The sequence below is a fragment of the Bufo bufo genome, chromosome 1 (genome assembly GCF_905171765.1).
Source record: "Bufo bufo chromosome 1, aBufBuf1.1, whole genome shotgun sequence".
NCBI lineage: Eukaryota > Metazoa > Chordata > Amphibia > Anura > Bufonidae > Bufo > Bufo bufo.
Window position 1 is genome coordinate 213,354,396 of NC_053389.1, and position 5,825 is coordinate 213,360,220.

Consider the following 5,825-nt stretch of genomic DNA (forward strand, 5'->3'; position numbering starts at 1 on the left):
GTGGAACATTGTGGCTGAACTGCATTTTGAGAAAATAACACATGCTCCCTGCATGTTACACATGTTAAATTTAGTGGTGCAATGCTTTTTGAAAAAGTATGGTGACTTGCAGAAGGTGATAACCATGTCCAAGACACTGTCCTTGCATTTCACCCATTCTTATGTTGCAAGGAACTCCCTCCTGGACAGTGTAAAGCAGTGAATAATTTCATCATGCACCAGACCACCACATCAGGGTGCATGTATTATTTTGAGTTCAGGCAGTGGCATCTCGTCAAAGGCATGTGTCATGAACTTACGTAGGCCCTTCGAATAGGCCACCAGGTTTGTTAGTGACAACTGCGGCATCAACTATGTAAACCCCCTGATATTTATATTAGGGCAAACTCTCACGCTGATGCAATGTGATGGTGGAAGAAATCTTCTGTCTTCCTGGCCACCTGTAGTTGTTGGGGACCCAAACTGACAAAGTTCCAGTGGAGGCAGTGGAGGAGGAGGAGAATAAGGATGAACATCCACCACTGAAGGAGGAGGAATAAGAGGAGGAGGAGGAGTTGGGGGTGGAAGAATACATGGCTGATAATGATGACAATGACACCGGCCATGATGACCAATCATCACAGTGGAGTGGAGCTGGAAAGAACTGGGTCCTCAGGCAAACTTGCAAACATGGCAAGCTGTATGCTTGCTTGTTTACATACTGACTACCTCCTTGCAGCTGCTAAATACATGATTATGCTCAATATTTTTGTCAGAGGCACTTGTGGACACTTTTATAGAAGTATGGAGACTCCATGATTGAAATTTTTTTTGCAGTCTGACTTGAACAAATCTATTGGTACTATGAATTTAATTCACTTTTTTTCCCTTCTCCTTCTTGTTTGTGTTGGGATAGGATACAGGATGAAATCCAGTGGTGTAACTACAACTAACTGCCCCAGTAACTACTTTGCAACCCCCAACACACATGCAACCCCCACTCCTAGTCAAGATTGAGCACTCAGACAAGACTATTATTATTCTCTACTTCCTGCATAGCTCTAGTTGCAGTTGGTATATTATGACTACAGTCATCTTCTTCCAACACTAGAGTGCATGTATAAACAAGGGCAGGCATCTAATGCCTTTGCTCTAATCCCTTTGGCCAGTCTACCTTGGATATCATAGGTTTTAGAAATATGAGGGGTGAAAAAAAAAAAATCTGAAATTGTGGAAAGATGTGAATGAAACCTACAGTATGTAGAGCACTGCTAAGCTGGTAGACAGTATACAGAAAATTAGCAAATTATTAGGTGTTGTAAAGGATATATAATTATATAGCTGCTGTAAGGGATTGCTCTCTTTCAGGGGGTTGCAATCACAGACATCTCGTCAGACAGCGGATTTAAAGTCCAAAATGGTCATCTATTTTGGCACCAGCACACACAAAACAGCAAAACAAACACCTGTCTGTCTGGGCTCCAACTAATACACAGTAGTTTTCCCTGACTCACCTCTAAGCACAGGTTATATACAGGGTCTCAAGCTCCAAGCATTAGCAGATCCGGTCATCAAAGACCAGTCCATACGGGAAAGAGATCCGGCTACACGTAGCCTCGTGGCCACTCAGCCATCTACAGTCCAGCAGCCTCCAGGCTGTGACCACATCAGCACCCTTGGGGGGAGATGGTCCAGAAGTCCTCCCGACTTTGACAGTGCGATCCTCTTTCCGTAGGCGTCGCTGGGCCACCCAAACTTCAAGCTTTACAAAGCCTTGTGACCCCTCAGCCCTCCTGTCTGAGACCACACAGATCCTCTGTAGGCCTCTGTTTCCAAGTTTTCTCTCCCCAGACAGACACACAGAGGGTTGGTTTTATTCCTCCTTGATTATAGCAGGCCTGACCTGCGATGACCTCAGTGTACGGGAAAGACATGCACTGGAATGGGGGTGGACTGGGAAGGTAACACTACCAAACCTACCTTCCCAGTCCAAATAAAATCCAGCCCTTGTACAGTTAATAAAAACGTTACCTCTGGCATCAATCCTGGACTTATAGAACCCTCAAAAATGATCTTTATAAGATATGCAAATGAAGGCTCACAAGTGCCCAGGGCGGCGTTACTCTCTTAGGTGCCCTGCTTGCTCAGCCTTCTCATTGCGTCCCCCGGCCCCTTCCTATCCTCTGCCCGCCCATACTTTCCCCCTGACCGCCTTTGTACTAACTTGTTATGCTGCCGATATTCCTTTGGCCGGCGCATGCGCACTGCGATGCCCATTCCTTGTACGGCATCACAGTAACTATAACGCAAAAATCGGCGCCGTTAGCCGGCGCATGCGCGATAGTTACTGTGATGCCGTACAAGGAATGGGCATCGCAGTGCGCATGCGCCGGCCAAAGGAATGAGTGCGTAGGATATCGGCAGCATAACAAGTTAGTACAAAGGCGGTCAGAGGGAAAGGATGGGCGGGCAGAGGGTAGGAAGGGGCGGGGGGACGCAATGAGAAGGCTGGGCAAGCAGGGCAACTAAGAGTAATGCTGCCCTGGGCACTTGCGAGCCCTCATTTGCATATCTTATAAAGATCGTTTTTGAGGGTTCTATAAGTCCAGGATTGATGCCAGAGGTAACGTTTTTATTAACTGTAAGCATGCTAGGGAACTGTGGGAAGGGTTAAAAAAGTGAAATGCTGGTGACAGACTCCCTTTAACAAACAAAATAGCTTCAGCAACTATGTTTGCTGAAGCCAGCTCCATCTTTCTGGGTTTTACTTATCTCACCCAGTTGAGGAACCTGGGTGAGATATACACCCCTTCCAGGACTTTTACTGTACATATCACCACACTGTGTATATGCATGATTAATGATATGATTATTTGGAGCCTTTTGGTAGGACTTTTACATGACTCCAGTTTCACATGATGCTGACAAACATACAGTAGGAGCAGTTCATATACCATAAGGGAATCATGTACTCCTTTAACCTGTTCAGACAAACTATTGCTGCTACATGACAGTGACTTGTAGCAGCAATTTGATTTGGCTGTTTCGCCGAATTTCACAAGGAAAGTTGATTCTTCATCACCAATCGCATCCATTTGTAAGCGATCGCGCCCCCCCCCCCCTCCATTAAACCCCTCCGATGCATCGTGGTCGTGGAATCTGACATTAACATTGAGAGCTTTCAGGGGATAATTACGGTTAAAAAAAAATACATACCTTATCTATTTGCTCGCAGAGAGGCCGTCGCGGCCATCTTATTTGAAGAAACCGCTCACTAATGATGTCACACATCACCAAGCACAAGATTTTGCGCTGTTTCTTCAAGCAAGGTGGTCTTGAAGGCCTCTCCGCAAGCAAATTGATGAGTATGTTTTTTTTGTTTTTTTACCGCCACTTCAGGAAAAATTTATTTATTACCACAAAGTGCGAGGAATTTCGGCTTTGTGGTGAATCAAAGTTTTCCTGAAATTCGGATCGAAGTTAATTCGTTTGATTTCGATTCGCTCAACACTATTTCCATTCCATGAGGCTGTTTACACAAACAGGGACACATCTGCATATAAATATTATACCTGAATTGCAGGAATCAGAGGGTCATTATTATAAATCAAAACCTTCTTCAACAACGGACTTCCATCTGAATACTAAGAAACATTAATATCTGGACAGAAGATCAATGAATTAAATAAAATACATATAAGGTTGTTACAACAGAATGGTTGTTATGCTAATCCATTGAGAATGTGTTTAACTTGGTGCTGTTTTTCTCTAGTTCAGTACATTTGGTGTAAAGGCATAGCAATCATCAATATCCTTATTTACCAGCACAAAAGTGATTTCTAATCTGATGTGTAAATGGGTTTCTGTAGCACCTTCAAATGAGTTTCACTGGTCCAGACGTTATGTTCTACACATTGAACTTGAAACTTGATATTTAATTTATACCTTTCAAGGAAAATGATGAATGACTTCTTCTAGCCCATACACTGGTTCCATACAGTTTTTTATTATATTAATTTACACAATTTGCATCAAACACAGAAAATGGTTAAATATCGACAATGATTTAATATAAGATTGCAAAAACATGTTACAAAATAAAAAGACATAATACTGAAATATTACTGATATCTATTAAAGTGGCATTTCCATCTTATAATATGATACAATGTCTCTAGGAAATCCTACCCGGGAGAGTGGGGCATGATACTACAATACACATCATCATATAGAACTCTCATTTACAGTATAATATCCTTCTTATTATAGAATGCCCTTATATAGTATAACATCCATCATCAGAAGCCCTTCGTCCTCTGCCACAGGTCCACAGGTAACCTGGCTTAATTAGAGGGTGAGTGCTGAATGGTGGCCGTACTATGTCCAGATTGAGACTAATAGGAGGACAATTATTAACCATTACATGCCCAAAACCACTTGATTACATTAAAAGTAGGTCTGTCACCAACTTACCTTTCCGGGCTCCAGCGCTGCATTCTCTGGCTGCAGCCACACCATGTGAGATGCACTGTTGGGTTACGCCCTCCACGACGCGCTGCCTAGCTGCGTCCCCTGCCAAAGCAGTTTCATCCCTATTAACGGAGCACAATGCTCTGTTTCCCCCTGCAGAGTACTTTTTTTGTGGGAGATTAGGAGGTTTTAGCTTTTAGATGTCTCTAGTTACTATGTAGGCTGAAGGACAGCCCAACTATTCTATTATGGTGCAAGTTGTGTTCTGCTCCAATGGGACATCCAGTCCCTGGACCTATTAGGTTCTGACCGGGGACTTGGAGGTCTATTTAAATCCCCTGCTGGCAATTCACCCTTTCCAGTTATAGGTTTCTATTCCCATGCTGTGCTCCCAGTTCTGTTCTGTGTGCATTTGGATTGCTTATTGTATTGACCTCTACTTGCCTTTGACTACTCTCTGTCTCCTGATTTGGTACTGTGTTTCCTGTCGGCTTCTGACTTCTGCTTGGCTATTCTGGCAACCCTCTTTTGCCTGATCTGGTACCGCATTGTCCGCCCAGTTCCGATCCATTCTTATATGGCTTTGTTTTTGTGTAGTTTCTGCTCTGTTTGTGTTTCAGTCTTGCACCTAGAGAGTAGGGAACATCAACCAGTTGCGGACTTGCCGCCAAAGGCTTGCACTGCAAGTAGGCAGGGAAAGCAAGCTGGGTTCCAGTAAGGCTCACTGTCTGTGTGTTACTGTCTTCTGTAATGACAGGATCATAACTTGTATGGAACTAAAAAAAAAACAATGGTGTGCTCGCTTCAGCAGCACATATACTAAAATTGGAACAATACAGAGAAGAATAGCATGTCCCCTGCACAAGGATGACATGCAGATTGAACAATATGGAGTGCTTAACCAGATATTCTCAATTAATGCCAGGTGCCAACGCTCCGTTGTTTTGAGAGAAATTATAATTTCTTGGAAGGAGATTCGCAAACGTTTCAACCTCCCCTTTTTGCTATGAAAACTCATGACATTGTTGAAATGCCCAAAGCAATATATACCCCGCTTAGCTTTTGTTTTATATTATATATTTATAATGTACTTTTATTTTTTACTCTTTCATGTGAAATAAAGTAACAGTAAAAAGTCACAATCACGCTTCTATTCTACTGCCAGAGACATTGAAGGGAAAGGCTAGAATTAGAAAGCAGAAGAATTATCTAGAACAGGGATGCTCAACCTCAACCCTCCAGCTGTTGTAAAACTACAACTCCCACGATGCCCTTCTGATAGGATGATAGTTGTAGGCTGTCAGGGAAAGATGGGAGTTGTAGTTTTGCAACAGCTGGAGGGCCGCAGGTTGGAAAGGCAGGGAAAGCTGTCAGCC

General features: G+C 43.2%; 1 pseudogene; it reads left to right on the forward strand.

Annotated features, from left to right (window-relative positions):
• Window positions 1-5,244: 5,244 nt before the first annotated feature.
• LOC120987426 lies at window positions 5,245-5,360 on the forward strand (annotated as a pseudogene).
• Window positions 5,361-5,825: the final 465 nt, after the last annotated feature.